The sequence below is a fragment of the Paramisgurnus dabryanus genome, chromosome 9 (genome assembly GCF_030506205.2).
Source record: "Paramisgurnus dabryanus chromosome 9, PD_genome_1.1, whole genome shotgun sequence".
Taxonomy (NCBI): domain Eukaryota; kingdom Metazoa; phylum Chordata; class Actinopteri; order Cypriniformes; family Cobitidae; genus Paramisgurnus; species Paramisgurnus dabryanus.
The window spans coordinates 4,872,731-4,886,526 of NC_133345.1; the positions used below are offsets into that span (position 1 = coordinate 4,872,731).

Sequence of the window (13,796 nt, forward strand, 5' to 3'; positions counted from 1 at the left end):
TGTCTATGTTGTTTAACTGTTGTCATTTTCTTATAAAAGCCTTTATAATTTATTAGTTTGGATGATTGCCATTCCCGAGAACCTCTTATATTGGAAATAAAAGAATCATCTAAGCATTATTTTGTTGACTGTCTCTTAGACATGTAGCCGTTTGATTGTGGTTCTATTTAATGGCTAGTCTATTCTTTTGGAATGGTCAAACGTCTATTAGATTTTCACTGACAGCCCAAATTAAGCCTTGTTTTAGCCTAGACACATATTCGCTGTCTATTAGAAATTATGTAGTCGTTGAATAGCCGCTTTTTTGATGACTAATGTATTCTTGGGCCGTGGTTAGACGTCTCTTGGATTTTACGTAAAACGACAAAATAATCTATTTTTAACACAAAGGTCAGGGGAGAGCGCGAACGCAGTCCCCCACTATCAGAAATTTTGCAGTCGAGATTCCCACATTTGGGGAATTCGCAAAGGGTCAGCACAACCGGAGTGCAATGGCTGAGCCTCGCCCTGGGTGAACCACCTTCATGATCATGGTGTCTCCCCTGCCAGGTAAGTATGAGCGACACCCTTTGAGGCCAGACGGCCGCATCTTCCTGTGACCGATCACATCAACGGCGCCCCCGAAGGCCGTCCGACTAACATTTCATTACTGTGTGTGACCAGGTGGAAAGCGCACGAAGCCACGTCTGAGACCAAACATTCTTCGAGATCTACCCTATTTTTATTCCGTTTCCAGCCCGGTTGAACCGTGTAGAGTGAAATATGTGAAACAATTTAAATCAAATGGATTTAAATTGCGCATTCAAATATATGGTTTCGTTATTACAAAGTAACTTTACGTGGAATAGAAACAAAGAAATGTACAGAGCAATCAAGAAACAACGAAAGCATAGCAATTTTAGAACGTGGATAAATAAAAACACAGGGCTCAATGACTTACCCGTTGTCGTTGTGAGTTAAACAAGTACAGCTATGCTTCCAGGTCTGTCGACGTTGCTGTGGATTTTCGACAGCTGTAGTATGAAGGGTAGTGAAAAAAGTTTTCAGGTGTTTTTAACATTCCAATCGGCCTCTTTCGCTTTTGTTGCACCTTCAGCTGTGTCGAGGATGTTTAATTCGTCCTCGGATCACCACCACAAACTTGTAAAGAAAATAATTAAATACATTACAAAAACATTTCTTTATCAGCGTGTTCATTTCCACGCAAGCTTTTCGTTAAACCAATAAAGCCAACGAAAACACAGCAATTTAAAGAAACACACGTATTAGAAAAAACACCGTCATTCACGCACAAAAGAAGCAAATTCTTTTTTTGTATTTGACTTATTTGTCCCCGAGAAGGGGAGCGCACCATTCATGGAAACACTGCAATACCATGTTGATGCATGGAGTGGAAGGAGCAAGCTCCGCTTCCATTTCCGAAGGTCAAAAATCCATTTAACATATAGTCCCCGGATAGGAGACGTATCAGACATTAAACTGATAAGAACAGATACTACACTTGATCTTAGCCAAAAGGCCGAGAAGCGATACCGGAATAGACGCAGCCAAAGGGGGAGCCGGCGAAGGCGCTGGCTTTTGGGGTGGAGGCTAGCGGGCATTTAACTCTATACGTTCCAGAGGTAGAACGTTGAGCTAGCAGATCAGAAGTTCATGTTTTCTAAACCCATGCAGAAAACACACACAAACTGTTGGGAAAAAGCAGTCATCGCTTAACCAAACAGAAACATGAAGTAAAGCTTCAGTTAATTTGCTTGCAGCTTGCAGATCCAATACGTCGATCGTAAAGGTAATGCCGGTAGATCGCACATACCTTAACTGTGTATGCTGCTCCACGCCTCCACGAGCTTCGGGAAACAGAGCGCAAAATTGTCATTATGGTCTTGGATTAACTGTGAAACATGCTTTGCCTTTCTTCTCAAATGTGTTTTCATAAATCTTACGCTGTCCGCTGCAGCTCAGTCGTCTAACTTCTGAAATTTACCAGGATGCGCATTTTTTCCTTGATGCAGGAACTGATCCACGCTCATGAGAGAGAGAGAGAGAGAGAGAGAGAGAGAGAGAGAGAGAGAGAATTTAGAATTTTCAAAAAACCTTTATTACAAATTAAAACATTTTCATAACCTCAAATCAGAAAAAACAAAGGGGAAAAAAATATATATATATAGTAACGGAAATAACAAAAAATAAGCCAACATAGGAGCAAAGACCAAATCATCTTCAATAACCAGACACAGAGCTCCTCCATAATACCAAATCAATTCAAAAGAAAGAAGATCATTCATTGCTTTTAAGTATCTAAAACCAATAAGGATTCTAGATTTAACTTATTTTAAAAACTGCTAATATATCATGGCTTCCAGGTCTGTCAACGTTGCTGTGGTTTTTCGACAGCTGTAATATGAAGGGTAGAGTGAAAAAAAATGTTTAAGTGTTTTGAACATCCCAATCTGTTCGTTTACTTAGTATTTTATTGATGTTTTCGAGTTAAAAAATAATTCTTAAATCAAGATACATTTACTTAATAAGCAAAGTGGCTTAGAATTTAAGTCTTGTTTACTGAAATAAATTCTAAAATGTAATAGGTTAAGGCTTAAAACAAGTAAAAATATCTGCCAGTGGGATAAGAAAAATAAACCTAAATTGAGTTTATTATTGAATTAAGTTGAAACTAGAATTAAGTTTATTTTTCTTACCCCGCTGGCAGATATTTTTAACTTGTTTTAAATATAAACCTGTTGATTTTTATAATTTATTTCAATTATTACAAAGTATACGATCTGATTTTTTTATCGCGGTGTTTGTTTTATTCCTCGTTTCTTTTCCGTGCATTTGCTTTATTTATTTATTTTTGCTTGTTGCATTTAAATGCACATTTGATTTGTTGCCACATTATTCTGTGTTAATGTATTTTTTAACATGTTTATAAACAAAAAGTGCGTTATTATAATTAATTATATGGCTGTGAATTCCCAGCAAACACAAAACGCTTTTATAACAATTTTCTATTACAATACATAATATCTTAAGCCACTTTGCTTACCAAGTAAATGTATCTCCATTTAAGAATTGTCAGATATTCACAAGAAAACAAGACAAAAACAGTAAGTAAGATATTCATTTACTTTTTTCTTTCAAACATGAATTTACAGACGGCTGGAAATTTTAAATAAAATAACTAGACATACCTATTCGGGTCTGCTCCCATTTGCTGTGATGACGGGGACTTAGTCCAAAGCACATTTTGAGGAATACTTACACATTTTACTTCTTATTTCTTTGAAATTAATTATTATTTATTTTTAATTACAAAGTATGCGATCTGATTTTTTTAATCGTGGTGTGTGTTTTATTCCTCGTTTCCTTTCCATGCATTTGCTTTATTTATTTATGTATTTATTTTTTGCTTGTTGCATTTAAATGCACATTTGATTTGTTGCCACATTATTCTGTGTTAATGTATTTTAACATGTTTATAAACAAAAAGTGCGTTATTATGATTAATTCTATAGCTGTGAAATATATAAAAGAATTCCCAGCAAACACAAAACGTTTTTATAACGTTTTTGTATTTGCTGGGTTGGCATCACTTTCTTTAGCTCACACAACATTCTACCAAAAAACAGCAGATCATTTTCTACTAGATAACTCCATACACTATGGATTAAAAATGTCCCGACTGCGAACCTGATAAAACCCAGGTAAAAAGCAAATACAAATAAACCATTTTGATTTAGCAAAAGTTTACAAATAAATGCACTCCCTGCACACAACAAGCACGTCTAGTTACCATTCATATTTTGCGTGATTTAAGTTTCGTCGCATACATTTTGGAAGGCACACGATAAAAACAAAATAAGGCTTTTAATGTATGCAGACTTCATTCTCCGTTGAGGGCTTATCAATCATAATAAACGCTGTTTACTCTTCTCATTGAATGGTCTAAATCCAATGCTGGTAAAGAAATCAAATGTGCATTTCAACGCAACAAGCAAGCCGTAAAGCAATGGATGCAGGCAAACAAACGAGGAATAGCACATACACCACGATTAGATCATCGGGTCTCATACTTTGGAATTAATAAGAAATAATTATTCAGTCTAAAGAAATAAGAAGTAAAATGTCTAAGTATTTCTCCAAATGTGCAGACTCATTACAATAAACGGGAGCAGACACGAATAGTTATGTATGTCTCGTTATTTTATTTAAAATTGACATATGATATATTTTGATAATACGAAATGCTAAAAAAATAATATAACACCAATCGACAATATCTGTTATTGTTATTTTTACAAGTAAATTCATGTGTAGGAGAAAACAAAGCAGCTGTCAGTCCATACTATATTGAGTGGCCATCGTAGTGGTGCAACCTGAACGATGTTTTCCTTACTTCCGGTCAAAGGCGCCATTTTGTGAAATAGGCATATAGGTGACGCTGGAGCACGCGGCCATTGTCTCTGTTCAACAAAACAAGTGTATATATACACATACGCATATTTTTCCTCAATCAATCACCGAATACAAGGTGCAATTCGATGCCAACTGGCCCTTCTCTCTGGTTTCATGTTTGTAAGGAAAATTAAGGGGGAAATTACGATAGCATTTCAGCCAAACATTCATTCGTGCCACGCTGCTTTTCTTTGAACGAAAAAAAAAACCCTCTGCTCCCCCTACACAATTTCTTCTCCTGTTATTTTATGCTTAAAACAAGCAAATAAATCTGCCTACAGGGTAAGAAAAAATTCGTTAACTTTTCCCATAAACACTTAATTCAAGAAAAATTGTCCCACCCCACTGGCCATTTTTTATCCACAATACACATTCGATGTCTGCACGCACCATTGTCTTTGTTCAACGGAAACAATTCTGTTGCGTTTTTCTTTGAACAAAGTGCTCCGCCTAGATAATTTGACCCATATTCACATGGGTTTGTTTCTCGTTTTTTCTTTGAGAACAATCTATATAGCGCTTTCCACAATCGTTTTGGTGTTAGCTTTACGTAAAATAGAAACACAGAAAAGTACTGAGCGATGGAGAAACCACGAAGCGGAACATATTATGACCACGGATTGGCAAACAAACTGGCAACCACGCACAAAAGAAGCAAACTCTGGTTTTAAACTCACCTTATTTGTCCCCGGAAAGCGCCAGAGTCGATGCACGGAGTGGACGGAGCAAGCCTCGCTTCCATAGCCGAAGGTCAAAAATCCATTCAAACATGTAGTCCCCGGTGTCCACTCGATTTTACCCAAAAAGCCGAGGAGCGATACCGCAATGGCATCCGGAGAAGGCGCTGGCTGTCGGGATGGAGGTTAGCGGGTCAGAGGTCCGGCACTGAAGGTCTGCGTTCATTACTCACCGTGTGCATTTCACTCTATACTTGTAAAAAAACCATACAAATACATACAGAAACAGTTATCACTCATACAAAAAGAAACACGAAGGTAAAGCTTCAGTTAATTTGCTCGCTGAATGCTTTTTGCATGCACATACAAAACTGAACAAAACTGATATACTGAACAAAATAGGCCCCAAAATTGAGGAACACCAGTTGTTTAGTTAAACTGATTGAATAGCACTTTGCTTTCTATTTGTTAAATATGAAATGAGACAATAAATTACAAATTACATTTCAATGCCTGCAGCGTGTTCATGTCCACACCACAAATAAAACCGTGTGACCCTTTTTTTTTGGTTTAAAGATTGAAAGTTTCGAACCTACGCAACACTCTAAAGACAAATGCTCCTAAATAGTACCAAATAAGGGTTCTTCAGCTTGTAACCATAGCAGAACCCGTTTTTTTGGTACTATATAGAACCTTTTTATACGGTTCTATAAAGAATCTTGCCTTGAAAAATGCTCACCTCAGTGGTGCTATAAAGAACGATTAATTTATCAGCTGTCAGGAGTGACATTTTTGTTATTTATCCACTTTCTAATGTATAGCACTTGATAAGGATTAACAGTTTAAAAACAGAAATGCAAGACATCAGAAAATACATTTATTTTTTACTTTCATAACATGAGAGGTGTCATACAATAACAAATATGTGCTTTAAAATCACATTCCTAAGTTAAAAATATACATAAAAATAGATATATGGATCATTACACAAATCACTACTCAAAGGAAATATGTTAAATAACTGCTTCAATATTAATTAACAATAACGTTTGGCCAAGGCAGTCCTTGTAAATAGACATATAAATAGACAAATAAAATCATGACATATATGCCATAGAGCCTGAGATAGAGAAAAATAATAAGGAATTCTGCTTTTACTACCATCTCAGAAATATTGCCAGAATTGGAGGTTTTGTCTCAAGACAGGACTTAGAGAAACTTGTTCATGCTTTCATCACCAGCAGGGCCGATTATTGCAATGGACAATGGATTAAAAAAGTACTGTTACTTGTTTAAAAACCACTTCATGGCTACAGGCCGAAATACATGACAGATATGCTAATCGAATATGAAACCGATTACTCGGAGCAATAGGATCAGGTCATTTAGAAAAAACAGGGGTTCACTCAAAACAAGGTGCATCAGCATTTAGTTATTATCAGCTTTCAGAAGAGATCAGATGTGCTTCAACAGTAGACACTTTTAAATCTAGATTAAAAACACATCAGTTTAACTTTGCATTTACTGAATGATTTAAAACAGTACGAATAAAACAGTACAAAAGAATAAAACAGTATGAACCTTACCTGTTATAAAGGGAATGAAGCTTACGGTATGGTGCTTACCTGCAGAAATAAATAAAGTACAATAAGAACACACAGAACTTCAATTTTCAAAATTATTTTAACAATAAATGATGATTATTTTACTGGTTTACCTGTTTGCGATTACCACAGAATCCCGTCACCTGGCTGCGGTCTTCATTTGGTGAACGGTTCTTCACTCATAATTGACCTATACAAGAAATAGAGAAGAATAATAAGCGATTCTGCTTTTACATGTAGATGTGTGCCCCAAGAACACAGACACACCGGCTCCAAAAAGTTTAAAAAGTACACATTTCTGTTATTTTAATGTGGCAAATGTGTCAGCTTTAAAAGAAGCATACATTACCTTTTAAAGAGGATGCGCACTGCGTGAAATACCTTTACTCCCAGCATAAGCAAGCAATTTTCAAAATGCTTTTAAAAGTAATGGTGATTATCTTACTTGTTTAACTGTTTGTGATTACCATGGAATCATGTCACCATCATTTTTAAGCTTGTAAAGCAAATAATGAAACATTGACTTAGTAGGAAAAAATATTTTGGAAGTAGCGTGATAAATGATGAAGAAAATATTTTGCAAAGTGATGGTTAGCACACGGTTGATGGTACCTAATAAATTCCATCATATTTTTTTTATTCCTACTATGGAAGTCAATGGTGACTATCTGCTGTGGGTTTACCATCATTCCTCAAAATACCTTCTTTTGTGTTACTCAGAAAAAAAACTAATCCTCGTGTTGTTGTAAGCCTGTATGCATGAGTAAATGATGACAGAATTATCATCATAAATTGAAATATCCCTTTAAACTGTATTTCCCCCCCTTAAACCTAAACTTATTTTCTTACGGCAAGTCATTTAGGTAATCAAGAAAATACTTTACCCGTTGTCTTTGTGAGTTAAACAAATACAGCTACGCTTCCAGGTCTGTCGACGTTGCTGTGGTTTTTCGACAGCTGTATTATGAAGGGTAGCGAATGAATGAATACATTGCAAAAAATCATTTCTTACTTGTTATATCGAACTGTTTTCACTGTACAAATATCTAGAAAGTCTTAAAATAAGATGCATTTTTTGATGAGCAAAATGCCCTAAGAAAATAAGCCTAGCCTTTAGGGAGAAAAAAACTCAAAATTTAAGCGAATTTGGGCTTAAAACAAGCAAATAAATCTGCCAAAGGGGTAAGAAACAAATCTAGATATAAACACTTAATTCAAGAAAAATTGTCGTAGCCCATTGGCAGATTTGTTGGCTTGTTTAATGTACATGCATGTACAATATTTCAATTTGTCTTGTATTTATTAGCATTTTGTATTGCCCAACGCTGTCTATGTTGTTTAACTGTTGTCATTTTCTTATAAAAGCCTTTATAATTTATTAGTTTGGATGATTGCCATTCCCGAGAACCTCTTATATTGGAAATAAAAGAATCATCTAAGCATTATTTTGTTGACTGTCTCTTAGACATGTAGCCGTTTGATTGTGGTTCTATTTAATGGCTAGTCTATTCTTTTGGAATGGTCAAACGTCTATTAGATTTTCACTGACAGCCCAAATTAAGCCTTGTTTTAGCCTAGACACATATTCGCTGTCTATTAGAAATTATGTAGTCGTTGAATAGCCGCTTTTTTGATGACTAATGTATTCTTGGGCCGTGGTTAGACGTCTCTTGGATTTTACGTAAAACGACAAAAGAATCTATTTTTAACACAAAGGTCAGGGGAGAGCGCGAACGCAGTCCCCCACTATCAGAAATTTTGCAGTCGAGATTCCCACATTTGGGGAATTCGCAAAGGGTCAGCACAACCGGAGTGCAATGGCTGAGCCTCGCCCTGGGTGAACCACCTTCATGATCATGGTGTCTCCCCTGCCAGGTAAGTATGAGCGACACCCTTTGAGGCCAGACGGCCGCATCTTCCTGTGACCGATCACATCAACGGCGCCCCCGAAGGCCGTCCGACTAACATTTCATTACTGTGTGTGACCAGGTGGAAAGCGCACGAAGCCACGTCTGAGACCAAACATTCTTCGAGATCTACCCTATTTTTATTCCGTTTCCAGCCCGGTTGAACCGTGTAGAGTGAAATATGTGAAACAATTTAAATCAAATGGATTTAAATTGCGCATTCAAATATATGGTTTCGTTATTACAAAGTAACTTTACGTGGAATAGAAACAAAGAAATGTACAGAGCAATCAAGAAACAACGAAAGCATAGCAATTTTAGAACGTGGATAAATAAAAACACAGGGCTCAATGACTTACCCGTTGTCGTTGTGAGTTAAACAAGTACAGCTATGCTTCCAGGTCTGTCGACGTTGCTGTGGATTTTCGACAGCTGTAGTATGAAGGGTAGTGAAAAAAGTTTTCAGGTGTTTTTAACATTCCAATCGGCCTCTTTCGCTTTTGTTGCACCTTCAGCTGTGTCGAGGATGTTTAATTCGTCCTCGGATCACCACCACAAACTTGTAAAGAAAATAATTAAATACATTACAAAAACATTTCTTTATCAGCGTGTTCATTTCCACGCAAGCTTTTCGTTAAACCAATAAAGCCAACGAAAACACAGCAATTTAAAGAAACACACGTATTAGAAAAAACACCGTCATTCACGCACAAAAGAAGCAAATTCTTTTTTTGTATTTGACTTATTTGTCCCCGAGAAGGGGAGCGCACCATTCATGGAAACACTGCAATACCATGTTGATGCATGGAGTGGAAGGAGCAAGCTCCGCTTCCGTTTCCGAAGGTCAAAAATCCATTTAACATATAGTCTCCGGATAGGAGACGTATCAGACATTAAACTGATAAGAACAGATACTACACTTGATCTTAGCCAAAAGGCCGAGAAGCGATACCGGAATAGACGCAGCCAAAGGGGGAGCCGGCGAAGGCGCTGGCTTTTGGGGTGGAGGCTAGCGGGCATTTAACTCTATACGTTACAGAGGTAGAACGTTGAGCTAGCAGATCAGAAGTTCATGTTTTCTAAACCCATGCAGAAAACACACACAAACTGTTGGGAAAAAGCAGTCATCGCTTAACCAAACAGAAACATGAAGTAAAGCTTCAGTTAATTTGCTTGCAGCTTGCAGATCCAATACGTCGATCGTAAAGGTAATGCCGGTAGATCGCACATACCTTAACTGTGTATGCTGCTCCACGCCTCCACGAGCTTCGGGAAACAGAGCGCAAAATTGTCATTATGGTCTTGGATTAACTGTGAAACATGCTTTGCCTTTCTTCTCAAATGTGTTTTCATAAATCTTACGCTGTCCGCTGCAGCTCAGTCGTCTAACTTCTGAAATTTACCAGGATGCGCATTTTTTCCTTGATGCAGGAACTGATCCACGCTCATGAGAGAGAGAGAGAGAATTTAGAATTTTCAAAAAACCTTTATTACAAATTAAAACATTTTCATAACCTCAAATCAGAAAAAACAAAGGGGAAAAAAATATATATATATATAGTAACGGAAATAACAAAAAATAAGCCAACATAGGAGCAAAGACGAAATCATCTTCAATAACCAGACACAGAGCTCCTCCATAATACCAAATCAATTCAAAAGAAAGAAGATCATTCATTGCTTTTAAGTATCTAAAACCAATAAGGATTCTAGATTTAACTTATTTTAAAAACTGCTAATATATCATGGCTTCCAGGTCTGTCAACGTTGCTGTGGTTTTTCGACAGCTGTAATATGAAGGGTAGAGTGAAAAAAAATGTTTAAGTGTTTTGAACATCCCAATCTGTTCGTTTACTTAGTATTTTATTCATGTTTTCGAGTTAAAAAATAATTCTTAAATCAAGATACATTTACTTAATAAGCAAAGTGGCTTAGAATTTAAGTCTTGTTTACTGAAATAAATTCTAAAATGTAATAGGTTAAGGCTTAAAACAAGTAAAAATATCTGCCAGTGGGGTAAGAAAAATAAACCTAAATTGAGTTTATTATTGAATTAAGTTGAAACTAGAATTAAGTTTATTTTTCTTACCCCGCTGGCAGATATTTTTTACTTGTTTTAAATATAAACCTGTTGATTTTTATAATTTATTTCAATTATTACAAAGTATACGATCTGATTTTTTAATCGCGGTGTTTGTTTTATTCCTCGTTTCTTTTCCGTGCATTTGCTTTATTTATTTATTTTTGCTTGTTGCATTTAAATGCACGTTTGATTTGTTGCCACATTATTCTGTGTTAATGTATTTTTTAACATGTTTATAAACAAAAAGTGCGTTATTATAATTAATTATATGGCTGTGAATTCCCAGCAAACACAAAACGCTTTTATAACAATTTTCTATTACAATACATAATATCTTAAGCCACTTTGCTTACCAAGTAGATGTATCTCCATTTAAGAATTGTCAGATATTCACAAGAAAACAAGACAAAAACAGTAAGTAAGATATTCATTTACTTTTTTCTTTCAAACATGAATTTACAGACGGCTGGAAATTTTAAATAAAATAACTAGACATACCTATTCGGGTCTGCTCCCGTTTGCTGTGATGACGGGGACTTAGTCCAAAGCACATTTTGAGGAATACTTACACATTTTACTTCTTATTTCTTTGGAATTAATTATTATTTATTTTCAATTACAAAGTATGCGATCTGATTTTTTTAATCGCGGTGTTTGTTTTATTCCTCGTTTCTTTTCCATGCATTTGCTTTATTTATTTATTTTCTGCTTGTTGCATTTAAATGCACATTTGATTTGTTGCCACATTATTCTGTGTTAATGTATTTTTTAACATGTTTATCAACAAAAAGTGCGTTATTATAATTAATTATATAGCTGTGAAATATATACAAGAATTCCCAGCAAAAACAAAACGTTTTTATAACAATTTTCTATTACAATACATAATATCTTAAGCCACTTTGCTTACCAAGTAAATGTATCTCCATTTAAGAATTGTCAGATATTCACTAGAAAACAAGACAAAAACAGTAAGTAAGATATTCATTTACTTTTTTCTTTCAAACATGAATTTACAGACGGCTGGGAATTTTTAATAAAATAACTAGACATACCTATTCGGGTCTGCTCCCGTTTGCTGTGATGACGGGAGACTTAGTCCAAAGCACATTTTGAGGAATACTTACACATTTTACTTCTTATTTCTTTGAAATTAATTATTATTTATTTTCAATTACAAAGTATGAGATCTGATTTTTTTAATCGCGGTGTGTGTTTTATTCCTCGTTTCTTTAGCTCACACAACATTCTACCAAAAAACAGCAGATCATTTTCTACTAGATAACTCCATACACTATGGATTAAAAATGTCCCGACTGCGAACCTGATAAAACCCAGGTAAAAAGCAAATACAAATAAACCATTTTGATTTAGCAAAAGTTTACAAATAAATGCACTCCCTGCACACAACAAGCACGTCTAGTTACCATTCATATTTTGCGTGATTTAAGTTTCGTCGCATACATTTTGGAAGGCACACGATAAAAACAAAATAAGGCTTTTAATGTATGCAGACTTCATTCTCCGTTGAGGGCTTATCAATCATAATAAACGCTGTTAACTCTTCTCATTGAATGGTCTAAATCCAATGCTGGTAAAGAAATCAAATGTGCATTTCAACGCAACAAGCAAGCCGTAAAGCAATGGATGCAGGCAAACAAACGAGGAATAGCACATACACCACGATTAGATCATCGGGTCTCATACTTTGGAATTAATAAGAAATAATTATTCAGTCTAAAGAAATAAGAAGTAAAATGTCTAAGTATTTCTCCAAATGTGCAGACTCATTACAATAAACGGGAGCAGACACGAATAGTTATGTATGTCTCGTTATTTTATTTAAAATTGACAGCTGTCTAACATATGATATATTTTGATAAGACGAAATGCTAAAAAAATAATATAACACCAATCGACAATATCTGTTATTGTTATTTTTACAAGTAAATTCATGTGTAGGAGAAAACAAAGCAGCTGTCAGTCCATACTATATTGAGTGGCCATCGTAGTGGTGCAACCTGAACGATGTTTTCCTTACTTCCGGTCAAAGGCGCCATTTTGTGAAATAGGCATATAGGTGACGCTGGAGCACGCGGCCATTGTCTCTGTTCAACAAAACAAGTGTATATATACACATACGCATATTTTTCCTCAATCAATCACCGAATACAAGGTGCAATTCGATGCCAACTGGCCCTTCTCTCTGGTTTCATGTTTGTAAGGAAAATTAAGGGGGAAATTACGATAGCATTTCAGCCAAACATTCATTCGTGCCACGCTGCTTTTCTTTGAACGAAAAAAAAAACCCTCTGCTCCCCCTACACAATTTCTTCTCCTGTTATTTTATGCTTAAAACAAGCAAATAAATCTGCCTACAGGGTAAGAAAAAATTCGTTAACTTTTCCCATAAACACTTAATTCAAGAAAAATTGTCCCACCCCACTGGCCATTTTTTATCCACAATACACATTCGATGTCTGCACGCACCATTGTCTTTGTTCAACGCAAACAATTCTGTTGCGTTTTTCTTTGAACGAAGTGCTCCGCCTAGATAATTTGACCCATATTCACATGGGTTTGTTTCTCGTTTTTTCTTTGAGAACAATCTATATAGCGCTTTCCACAATCGTTTTGGTGTTAGCTTTACGTAAAATAGAAACACAGAAAAGTACTGAGCGATGGAGAAACCACGAAGCGGAACATATTATGACCACGGATTGGCAAACAAACTGGCAACCACGCACAAAAGAAGCAAACTCTGGTTTTAAACTCACCTTATTTGTCCCCGGAAAGCGCCAGAGTCGATGCACGGAGTGGACGGAGCAAGCCTCGCTTCCATAGCCGAAGGTCAAAAATCCATTCAAACGTGTAGTCCCCGGTGTCCACTCGATTTTACCCAAAAAGCAGAGGAGCGATACCGCAATGGAATCCGGAGAAGGCGCTGGCTGTCGGGATGGAGGTTAGCGGGTCAGAGATCCGGCACTGAAGGTCTGCGTTCATTACTCACCGTGTGCATTTCACTCTATACTTGTAAAAAAACCATACAAATACATACAGAAACAGTTATCAC

At 36.1% G+C, this 13,796-nt stretch overlaps 4 non-coding genes across 4 annotated transcripts; all 4 read right to left on the reverse strand.

Annotated features, from left to right (window-relative positions):
* Positions 1-392: 392 nt before the first annotated feature.
* LOC135726943 (U1 spliceosomal RNA) lies at positions 393-557 on the reverse strand. The gene has a single exon (XR_010525033.1). It is a non-coding gene; the product is annotated as a U1 spliceosomal RNA (small nuclear RNA).
* Positions 558-1,340: 783 nt separating this feature from the next.
* Positions 1,341-1,531, reverse strand: LOC135727029 (U2 spliceosomal RNA). The gene has a single exon (XR_010525112.1). It is a non-coding gene; the product is annotated as a U2 spliceosomal RNA (small nuclear RNA).
* Positions 1,532-8,451: 6,920 nt separating this feature from the next.
* Positions 8,452-8,616, reverse strand: LOC135726944 (U1 spliceosomal RNA). Its single transcript, XR_010525034.1, has one exon. It is a non-coding gene; the product is annotated as a U1 spliceosomal RNA (small nuclear RNA).
* A 783-nt stretch (positions 8,617-9,399) lies between these two features.
* LOC135727022 (U2 spliceosomal RNA) lies at positions 9,400-9,590 on the reverse strand. The gene has a single exon (XR_010525106.1). It is a non-coding gene; the product is annotated as a U2 spliceosomal RNA (small nuclear RNA).
* Between the last annotated feature and the right edge of the window lie 4,206 nt (positions 9,591-13,796).